Here is an 11,894-nt window from a genome sequence, read left to right as displayed (position 1 = left end):
AAAACACCAGCAGCTACAGAGATTCTAAAGGTGAAAGTTGCCAAAAAACCTGAACACGATTGTTAAGACTCGAGTAGTTAACCATGCTTTTAATACAAGTGTCTAGACTTCAGAAACAAATCTTTAATTACAAAATTACATCTTATTTATCTACCAATCTGTCTCCCTGCCTTCATACTTTTTATCTACCTGTCTGTATGTCTTCATACAAAACAAAATATTCAACATACATAGTAAATTGTATATGGATTCAAAAGCTTAAAACTTCAAGATTTAGCTTCAATTGAAACTGCTACCTACAACCTACCACCTGTAAATGTTTTAGGTTCAGAACTTGGAATCTCACAGTTTATACATCACCATTAAGAACATCATGATAAGCAATTTCAACACAGCAGTTGCCAACGGTTACTGAACATGCGGCAATGTCTAAAGTAGAATGTAGAGCATAGTTACGAGGGAACAGCGTTCCAACATTCGGAACGTCTGGAACGCCGTTCCAGGAAGCGAGGCAGAACCGGAACAGCCCTGGAACGTCCCCTTTTTTTTTTGCCTTTGACAGTTTCAAATGGGTATTTTAGAGCTTATATAGAAAGTTTAAGCTGTAGAATGTTAGTTTCTTTCATTTTCTAGAATAATTTTATGTCATATGATGACGCGGCATTCCGGTTCCCGTTCCCCCTTCCTGGAACGTTCCTGATCTGACACCCAAATTTCTGGAACGTTCCTTTTACCTGGTAACTTTGATGTAGACTCTGGGCCAACCTTCATGAAGATAACGAGGGTTAAGGTCTGAGAAGTCAACAAGTAGGCAAGTGCCAACTACCTTGCACCCAGCACCATGCACAACTCGTATACTAAATACTGAGCTGTAAAACCAAGACAAAAATCACAAAAAAGTTCAATCTAAAAAACAGGAGTGTCTAGCATGTGTCTATTGACATGTGTCATTTCTCAACTGTCATACAAGGACAACGAAATGAAGCTACTTCAAATAAAAGGCACCAAACTGCTCATGGAACTATTTCAATTCCATTTTCACGTAAACCATCTACAACTGCCCAAAACCTTTTTGTATCACGCTCCTGCTTAGCCGCCTCCTTCTCTAGGTTGAGATGAACTTTCATTACATTTTTCAAGGAGAGTCTCTGAGCAAGTATGTCCCCTATATGACGTGCTACCTTTAAGGACCTAGGATTCTCCCCATTCTCAAGGAATGACTTCTTGATCTCTCTCTCTTGTGAAGAAGCAGAAGCTGCACATTTCTTGGAAGGCCTGTGAATCACTATTGCTGAAGTGTATCGGAGTGATATATTGAGCCTTAAGACATAAGGTTTTGTGGCATTTGGCCCCACCATTATTGCTGCATTTCAATCAACTGGGAAAAATGCCATGTGAAACATAACATTATCTGCTGATTTGAAACAGAAGAATCCTGAGCTGCTCAACAATTTCATAGATTTCCATTTATCACAAAAATTCAATGGCACTGAATCGAGAAATTAAACCAAAATCCCTGATTCAATTTATGAGAATCAAAGAAAATCAAGCAAAATCAACTTGCCCTACCACGCCTCATACTTCAACCTATAGCATGCTGACCATCGATTGTATAACTCATACTCTAGATTATCCCAACCTCATCTAGAGGATAGGATCTAACAACGAGTAAAATATAGAAGAAAGAAAGCACGCATAAACCCTTACAAAGGATTGATTTACACATGACATCCACAAATCTGAATGGAAAGCCCTGACAAAGTTAGCAGAACAAGGAACCCTACATCATAGTTAGCAAGGGGGACGCCGTTCCCCCTTCCGGAATGGCCAGAACCCCGTTCCATGAAGCAAGGGGGAACCAAAACATCCGGAACGGGGAAAAAGTGTTTTTAAAGGGGGAGGGGGGGGGAGGGGGGGGGGGGGGGGGAGGGTTTCAAAACGTTCCAAATGTGTCTTTGTCGAAGTTCAAAGCTGGAAAAAGTTCGTGTCATTCATGTTCTAGTATAGTTTTGTGTCATATGATGGCGTGTCATATGACGTGGCGTTCCCCTTCCCATTCCCCTTCCCGAATCGTTCCTGTTTCAACATACGACGTTCCCAGAACATTCCCATTCCCTGCTAACCATGTCCCATATATGCCAAGTGCCTGGGCCTCTGCACCCCATGACATGCCCCCTAGAGGGATTCTAATGTGCATAATTGAGGATGGAGCTTCAAGAGATACAGTAGGTCAGCAGGTACAGCTACAAGCAGCTAACTGCCCTAAGCTACACATAAAGCCATGCCAATGATAGAAAATACAGACAGGCTGGCCACACAGCTGGCCATCTGACCACCAGCCTCTGAGACATAAAATGGCTTCGTACCTTCAAATGATAGGATGAATCCTCGAGTCAAACTGAAATGAATATCAAGCACTTGAAACAAAGGAGTGTTGGAAAGGTCACCTCCCCATCTGTAAGCCCCCAAATGAGAAGAGCATGGGGGAGGGAAACCTAGGGCAGGATGTGCCCAAAGAGAGAATACTTGGATGTGTGGATCTGGGACACATCTGGAGCATTCATGGTTGATGGGGTATCCCAAGGATGAAAGGCTGCATCAGGAGCAGCTCATGTGCAGGAAGATGGCGGGGACACATTGTCTTGGATCAGGCCTGGCATGAGGCACTCAGAGGACAGCTTCAGGATGACACAAGGCGTGGAGTCATGGCTGGACTGGGGGCAGGATTGTGACCTGCAACAGACAAGCAGATGGCATCAGCATGGCGAGCCATATGGCGAGGGTAGTGGGCAGGCAAAGGGCCTGCAACAGACCCTGATGATGGTGCATAGGTTGGCGCAGCAGAAGCAGGGTGAACAGGCGCTGACATGGCGGGGGATGGAGCAGCACATGGCAGCCCATATGGAGGGCTGGTTGGGCTAGGCAAAGCCAGCCAACCAGGCCCTATCTAGGGCTGGCCAAGGGCTCATCCCTCGCATGGAATTGTGGGCCAGCAGGCCCTAGAAAAGAGGGCCCCAAAGGGGCATTTATAGGCAGACCAGGTCAGGGCCTGGTCGGCCTATTTGGGTCGGCCATAGGCAGCCTGACTGGTCGGTTTTTTGCCAGCCCATTAGGGCCTATAAATGGAGAGCCACTTGCCTCATTTCATTATCCAGCAGCCAGCAATCCAGGAGGCAGAAAGGAGCAGCAGGAAGCCACCCTCTCGGCCTATATCCAGGAGGTGAGAGGGTGCTTGAAGGGCTGCAGACTTAGCCAGGAAGGGCTGAACCTTGGCTGTCTACCAGGGCAGCAAGGTGTTGTGATCATCATACCTTCTGGAGCAGCCATTCGCAAGCAGGTTGGAGCAGTGGAACAGCTATCTTGGGGCCTAAATTCAGGAGGACCAAGGGGACCTGTATGCTGCAGACAAAGCTTGGCAGGGGCTGCCCACCTAGGCTGATTCACAGGCAGTAAGGTGGAGAAGAACACACTAGACGGAAAGTCTATAGACGCTCGAGGTGGAGCACGCAGGCTCGAGTCTAGAGATAGCCAGCAGATAGGAGGGATACCTTGTGGTAAGATCAGAGAACCACACCATTGGTGGGTCTCTGGATCTATCTCTTTTGTATTATGTCCATAGTTTTGGACGGAAATATATTATTTTGGTGGTTTCTCTATCTGGCTGGTTCATTGTCTATTGATGAGTCTGCACATCTATTTCATGCACATAAGTTAAGAAGTTTGTGATTCCACATCCCACACGCACATTGTGTGAGGTCCTGGGCATTACTATCAGTCTTCCGCTGTGCGCACCCTCTGTTGGGTAATTTCTAATATGGTATCAGAGCCCAAGTAGGAGGCTCACAGGTGTGGGAGCCTGAAGACAGGGACCTTGCTGAAGGACGACCCTGATTCAGACGCTCTTGGGAATCGACTTCCACGACTGAAAGATTGTGCCCTTGCGAGAAGGAGGGTGACTCAGGTTCAGTCAGGTGCGTTTAAAGTTTGCGGTCCAGGTTATCTGGAGATGTACTTTTGTTGCAGACCTTGCCAAAGCAAGGACAGGTTGAAACAAACCCTCGGAGCATGGTGCCTGGAAGACTCTAGGTTGTTCACTCATTATAAGGGGGACAATCGGAAGATCATAGAGGCTAGATTGCTCGAGTTTGAAGGCGGGAACGTGACTGAAGGAGGTGGTGCCAGGAGGTGCTACCAAAGATGGACCTGTGTACCAAGATGGTGTGTGGAAGCGGAACCAGACCTGGTGGAGCATGAGCCACTGGATGAAAAGCCAGGAAAAGATTTCGACATCAAAATGTTCCAGAGGACTACGGCCAGGGAGTTACTGGAGCAACGTCATCGACGTGTTGGCATTGGGCCGAGATGTGTCGGTGAGAGGGGGTGTTGGAAAGTTCACCTCCCCATGTGTAAGCCCCCAAATGAGGAGAGCGTGGGGGAGGGAGACCTAGGGCAAGATGTGCCCAAAGAGAATACCTGGATGTGTGGATCTGGGACACATCTGGAGCATTCATGGTTGGTGGGGTATCCCAAGGATGAAAGGCTGCATCAGGAGCAGCTCATGTGCAGGAAGATGGCGGGGACACATTGTTTTGGATCAGGCCTGGCATGAGGCACTCAGAGGACAGCTTCAGGATGACACAAGGCATGGAGTCATGGTTGGACTGTGGGCAGGATTGCGACCTGCAACAGACACCAGCAAATGGCGTCAGCATGGCGAGCCATATGGCGAGGGTGGTGGGCAGGCGCAGGGCCTGCAACAGAACCTGATGATGGTGCATAGGTTGGCGCAGCAGAAGCAGGGTGAACAGGCGCTGACATGGTGGGGGATGGAGCAGCACATGGCAGCCCATATGGAGGGCTGGTTGGGCTGGGCAAAGCCAGCCAACCAGGCCCTATCTAGGGCTGGCCAAGGGCTCAGCCCTTGCATGGAATTGTGGGCCAGCAGGCCCTAGAAAAGAGGGCCCCAAAGGGGCGTTTATAGGCAGACCAGGTCAGGGCCTAGTCGGCCTGTTTGGGTCCGCCATAGGCAGCCTGACTGGTCAGTTTTTTGCCAGCCCATTAGGGCCTATAAAAGGAGAGCCACTTGCCTCATTTCATTATCCAGCAGCCAGCAATACAGGAGGCAGAAAGGAGCAGCAGGAAGCCACCCTCTCGGCCTATATCCAGGAGGTGAGAGGGTGCTTGAAGGGCTGCAGACTTAGCCAGGAAGGGCTGAACCTTGATCATCATACCTTCTGGAGCAGCCATTCGCAAGCAGGTTGGAGCAGTGGAACAGCTATCTTGGGGCCTACATTCAGGAGGACCAAGGGGACCTGTGTGCTGCAGACAAAGCTTGGCAGGGGCTGCCCACCTAGGCTGATTCACAGGCAAAGGTGGAGAAGAACACACTAGACGGAAAGTCTATAGACGCTTGAGGTGGAGCACGCGGGCTCGAGTCTAGAGATAGCCAACAGATAGGAGAAGTACCTTGTGGTAAGATCAGTGGACCACACCATTGGTGGGTCTCTGGATCTATCTCTTTTGTATTGTGTCCATAGTTTTGGACGGAAATATATTATTTTGGTGGTTTCTCTTACTCGCTGGTTCATTGTCTATTGATGAGTCTGCACATCTATTTCATGCACATAAGTTAAGAAGTTTGTGATTCCACATCCCACACGCACACTGTGTGAGCTCTTGGGGGCATTACTATCAGTCTTCCCCTGTGCGTAGCCTCTGACTGGTCAGTTTTTTGCCAGCCCATTAGGGCCTATAAAAGGAGAGGCACTTGCCTCATTTCATTATCCAGCAGCCAGCAATCCAGGAGGCAGAAAGGAGCAGCAGGAAGCCACCCTCTCGGCCTATATCGGGAGGTGAAAGGGTGCTTGAAGGGCTGCAGACTTAGCCAGGAAGGGCTGGACCTTGGCTGTCTACCAGGGCAGCAAGGTGTCGTGATCATCATACCTTCTGGAGCAGCCATTCGCAAGCAGGTTGGAGCAGTGGAACAGCTATCTTTGGGCCTACATTCAGGAGGACCAAGGGGACTTGTGTGCTGCAGACAAAGCTTGGCAGGGGCTGCCCACCTAAGCTGATTCACAGGCAGTAAGGTGGAGAAGAACACACTAGACGGAAAGTCTATAGACGCTCGAGGTGGAGCACGCGGGCTCATGTCTCGAGATAGCCAGCAGATAGGAGAAGTACCTTGTGGTAAGATCAAAGGACCACACCATTGGTGGGACTCTAGATCTATCTCTTTTGTATTGTGTCCATAGTTTTGGATGGAAATATATTATTTTGGTGGTTTCTCTATCTGGCTGGTTCATTGTCTATTGATGAGTCTGCACATCTATTTCATGCACATAAGTTAAGAAGTTTGTGATTCCACATCCCACACGCACACTATGTGAGCTCCTAGGCATTACTATCAGTCTTCCGTTGTACGTACCCTCTATTGGGTAATTTCTAATATGGTATCAGAGCCCAAGTAGGAGGCTCACAGGTGTGGGAGCCTGAAGGCAAGGACCTTGCTGAAGGACGACCCTGATTCAGATGCTCTTGGGAATCGACTTCCACAACTGGAGGATTGTGCCCTTGCGAGAAGGAGTGTGACTCAGGTTCATTTAGGTGCGTTTAAAGTTTGCGGTCCAGGTTATCTGGAGATGTACTTTTGTTGCAGACCTTGCCAAAGGAAGGACGGGTTGAACCAGACCCTCAGAGCATGGTGCCTGGAAGACTCCAGGTTGTTCACTCATTATGAGGGGGACAATTGGAAGATCATAGAGGCTGGGTTGGTTGAGTTCAAAGGCGGGAACATGACTGAAGGAGGTGGTACCAGGAGGTGCTGCACATAAATCAGTCCCAGATAGGTCAATACCATGATCTGCGCCCTGTATTTCGTCCTAGCATAGGAAATTTCTGCAACTCATTGAAGGTTGCAGACAGAGAGAGACTGAAATCCGCTGTTTTGGGCAGCAAATTTCAACTCCAAAATCTGAAAACTGCCTGGGATGCAGAGCAAGCGAGTCTGGCACAAATCAGGATCTTGGAACAGGTAATCAAAATCTGAAATTGGACCCAGAAGAGGGAGAATTGCAATTCGCAGCAAGAGAGCAAGAGAGGGATGTCTAGAACAGTAAATACAGCAGGCAAAGGGGTGAAATGATGAAGAGGAAGAGCTGGAAACCAGTTGAACTCCATGTAACAGACACCTTCTCTGAATCACAATAGTTGTAGGAGAAATTCTATGGATGGAAGTGCGGCTCCAAGAGCACAGACTGATGTAGAAGTGAAAAGGAAAGGGATGGGTGTGGTTTTATAACTATGGGGCTGGCCCTAACTCTGTGCTTTTGGAAAGCTGCCTCGAAATCTATACTGTCCTCCAAAAACTAACTGCTTTTAGAAAACATAACTTTCCCCCAAAAGTCATTGCTTTTTCCAAAAGCTTCCTTCAAAAGCTACTCTAAGAGCTTTCCCAAAGACTTGCAAATGTCAAAATCCACAATTGGAGGGAGAGGGATGGAGGTGGACTCTAGAGGGAAGGAGCTCCCCCCCAACTTGACCTCTACCACCAAATCTAACCCAGCAGAGGTTTCTGAACCTGATGCGACTCCAGTTACAAGATTGCATGTCACCTCAGATACGCTTCCACTTCCTTGGATGATGATGGCTTTCCCAAAATTGACTGGAGCAAGAAGTTGAGCTCCCAGCTAATCCTTCCTCGTCTCCCTTGTCAGAAGGATAGTAGACATGGCTGGAGTGAGTTGCACCACCGTTTCGGGCTAGATGAGAGAATCTTCAAGGTTAAGCATGTACTTAGGCAGTTAAAACTAAGATCTAAGGACATTGAACTCCCTAGCATTGAAAACTCTAGGATGTGTGAAGCATCTCATTCTCGTACGATATGCTGATAATCTATGATCATGTGGAGAATAAACCAATAGTCAAAAGGCTCGTAACTTCATTGATGTAAAACCCACCTCATAAACTAGCTTCCAGTATCATGTCATTGAAAGTGACAGGCTGAACAAAACTACAAGCGTCAGCAAAGACTAAAGCATGATTATGAAATGGTGCAACAACAAACATAACGTACACACCAACCTCATGCAGACAATGGATGGAGGAGTCCAATTCTGGTGTTTCAAAATTCGGCCAGTCCATCCACCTTGAGTGAAATGGAGAGCCATAATCACCTCACACAGCTTGAAATTCAAGGAGAAGTAAACGGAAAACAAGCAAGGGAATACAAGAGGGCAAGCGGTGCTACCCTTATCTCTTTTTATTCCACAAGGAGGGGAAATTGTGCACATAAATGCAAGTCAACACAAAAGGGCTTGTGACTTACAAGTGGAAATTGGAGGTTTGGAGGTTTGGAGGTGCATTTGGGCAGTGGCTTGGACATGGGCAGTCAATCTTGCCCGTCCATGATCCGTGGGTGGCACCCATGGTGTGCTAGTTTTTAAACACCCTTAATCTTGAGCATCTAAGATGTTCACCACCTTGTAATGTCTCCCCTTTAGTTTTTGGACAATTTAGATCTAACATGTGAAATCCCAACCCTTTTTACTAACAAGGGAAAAATATAGAAAAAGGAGATAACTACAAGGATGCGGAGGCGTATAATTTATCTCCTAGATAGATATGCAATGATGGTAGCACAAAAGCTTTTCCAAAAAGAGTGGTCTTTTGGAAAGAAATACAAAGAGAGTGGTCTTTGGAATGAAATACAAAGCTTCTCCAAAGAGAGCAGTCTTTTGGAATGAAATACAAAGAGCATTGCACAAAAAACATTAAGATGAAACGTGACGTTGTGCAGCCAATTTTCCATGAGTAAACAACGTCCCCATTATTCAATGCAATATTGACATTGGTGTCCTACAATACATTGCATCTTGCACCATACAAAAGGAAAAGGCATGGGCACATAAGTGGGTGAAGATAATAGAAAACGAGTACTGAACCCGTGCTTTGCACAGGTAAAGATGCATGACCGTCCTCAACCACTCCCCATCTGAAGGTGGATGTTTGATTCTTAAATTTTGGCTAAGTCTTAACCCATGGCTCTGAGACCTTCCATCTCCTCCTTTCATTCCATTAACCTTCCATCTCCTCCTTCCTCCCGAAGGTGACCTTCCATCTCCTCCATTCCATTGACCTTCTAACTCCTCCTTGCCCCTAAAGCTGCCTCTTGTCTTTCCACCTCTTCCCCAGAGCCTACCTCTTGTTTTTCCACCTCCTCCCTCCTCTAAGCCTCCATCCAAGAGCTCCTTCTTTGTGACATGTGGCAGGCTCTTCTCCTCTAAGCTGCCATGTGTCCTCTCCTTTTTTTTTTAGTGTCCATGGTTAATAGGTTAAAGATAATGTTATTTTTCCATATGGTGCAAAAAATTTAGACTTGATCATATGATGCATACTATTATTCAAAGAAGCTTACCTAGTAATATTGTGTGTTCGATCGTGCTGAGAATATTCAAATGAGCTAGTGTTATTCAATAAGTTATTACTGGATGCACATTACAATCAGCACAGCATTCATTATACTATGAAGAACATGCAAATTTAATTGCAATAATGCCAAAAGAGAAAGAGATTAAATATTTATAAGTTCAACAAAATAACTCTCTTTTCTTTTAAAAATGAGGTCTGACAACCCCCCATAGCTTTCCTTCATGAGCAAAACTATTTAAAGTCGTGACTCCATTGTTTGTGCAATGCCCACGGCAGACAACCAAAAACCACTTGTAAAAATTGCTTAAACAGCTAGAATTTTTCTTGTACTTGAGCATCAGGGGTAGCCACATGCTGTAGTTACTGGGTTATATGCAAGATGAGAAGCTCTTTCCATTCATGCACCGATTTTCAGGTTGACGAATCCGACCAAACGCAAACTATTTGCATGATTGAACAATGTTTACATGCTGCCTACTTGAGCATCGCTTTCTTACCTCTCAATCTCGCCTTTGAGATGATCGAATTGTTCAAAGCGAGGAGGAGTCACAATTTGCTGGGTCTCGGCATTGAAATTCGACGTCAGAAACTTCTCTATTCAAATCTGCATGCGTTTTTGGGGGTGTCTAGAAGACGTCTCTTACTTTTCAAACGCTTGATAGAGTAGCCTAAATCACATTTTCATGTTGAACTGCATGTCTCAGCCAAATTAATCGAAGTGCGAGGGCGCACGTCTAGTTGCAGCTACGCCTTGGGGTGGGTTGGTGAGCTAATATGCTCAGAGTCATAGCTACTGTTCGACGTATGAGGGGTTTCCACATGGAGCTTACTTTCCTCATCGAAAGTTCTGTCATCCCCTTCATCGGATGCATTGCTCCTTCTGATGCATACCGCATTTGGAAAAGGGATTCTACCTCTGACCTGATATGACCCTTGCTGGAGTGTGATGCTCCCCTTTGGAGAGACCGTTAGAGCCCTCCGATAAGTAGCAGCAGCTTGCTCATACTTTCCAAGAGCATTTTGTACTTCACCCAGCAATCGGAGCGCTTCAACATTTGTTGGAGTTGCCTGTGATTGCTGCTCCCTCCAAAGAATTTAAATCATCGGGATGAATTTTCAAAATCCCTTCATAACGTTGCAGCCGTCCCTTCAACTTGCCTAACTCTTCCGTGCTCACTTCCCCATTTGTCACAACCTTCTCCTGCACCACCTCTCCGGATGGAAAAATGGTTATCATCCTAGAATGCTGACACGTGGCAACTCCTCTGTAGGTTAAAGATGGAGAAAATGTAGTTGGAAGTCACCGCCGTTAGAAAGTATGTTCCATTTGGGAACAAATGCACTAAATGAAAAAGGCTAAAAGACTAACTTCATGAAAAAAATAAATACACTCATGTAGATGGAAGTCACCATAGAAACATAAAATCCAATGTTCTAGCGTCTATTTCGCGTCACTCAAAGTTCCTAATGCGTCATTGATTAGTGTCTCTTTGAGAAAGGTTCAATGCTATTCCAAATGATTCCACAAAATTATTTGCAACTAAATTTCCAACTTCAAGAAGATTTCTCAGAAATGTTTTGATGAAACTCTCCCCATGGGGGCTGGTTGTTCTTTACCAAAGAACAAGTAAATATTTATGATGATGATGATGATATTCTAATATAACACAAACTTTTTCTGCCCAAAAAAAATTTGCAACTTGATAAGGCTTTATTGTAGCTCACAAATCATGATTCATTTAAAGCAATCGATTCCAAGCAAATGTAAGTTTGTATTTGTGTATATATCCTATCAAAGCAATCGATTCCAAGCAAATGTAAGTTTGTATTTGTGTATATATCCTATCAAACCATGTCCATTTCACTTTTTCACCTCATTTTGATCAACAATCACTTGACTTGAGTGCACAGCAATGGAGGAAGTGCAAGATTCAAATAAATCAATGGCTAGAAATGAATAGTGGGGACTCAAGAGTACAAAGGATAATTAGCTCAAAATTTGCAATTTTTATGGGTTTTAGCCCAACACCACCAAATAGTGTAGGTGCTTGAATTAGATCATTTTTCTAATTGCCAATGCCATGAAACTTGTACTCCTCATTATTGTGCATTTATGACTCAATAGCTCTGTGACTTTCTTGAGTTTTTCTAGTTTTCTTTGAAAAACCACAAAAGAGGTTTCTTGAATATGCAAATTTGGGACATGTGGAAGGTATTGGAGGCTTCTCATTGGGTGTTTTCTTCAATAGCATGGACAAGAGCATAGCAAGTACAACATGAAATTTTGAAGGTTGTTTAATAGCTAGGAAAGGAACATGGATTGTTACAACATGATCTTGCCATCTATGGCGTGATAAGGAGTCAACCTATGTCTATTGACAGAGAATTTAAGGTGTCTAGCCAAAGCTATTTCATTTCCAAGCTTCCCCATCTTTTTTCATTCCTAGCCTTATTAATGAACTAGAGAT

The 11,894-nt window shown here is 45.4% G+C and overlaps 1 long non-coding RNA gene across 1 annotated transcript; it reads right to left on the bottom strand.

The window, feature by feature from the left end:
- Window positions 1-253: 253 nt before the first annotated feature.
- Window positions 254-8,202, bottom strand: LOC147886608 (uncharacterized). The gene is made up of 2 exons (XR_015543353.1): window positions 8,080-8,202; window positions 254-869 (listed from the first exon to the last, which is right to left on the bottom strand). It is a non-coding gene; the product is annotated as an uncharacterized LOC147886608 (long non-coding RNA).
- Window positions 8,203-11,894: the final 3,692 nt, after the last annotated feature.

Source organism: Dipteris shenzhenensis, chromosome 24, assembly GCF_047967505.1.
Source record: "Dipteris shenzhenensis isolate YYH24624 ecotype China chromosome 24, Dip_SZ_1.0, whole genome shotgun sequence".
NCBI lineage: Eukaryota > Viridiplantae > Streptophyta > Polypodiopsida > Gleicheniales > Dipteridaceae > Dipteris > Dipteris shenzhenensis.
The sequence above is the reverse complement of the archived record's forward strand: the minus strand, read 5'-3'. Positions and strand labels throughout refer to the sequence as shown.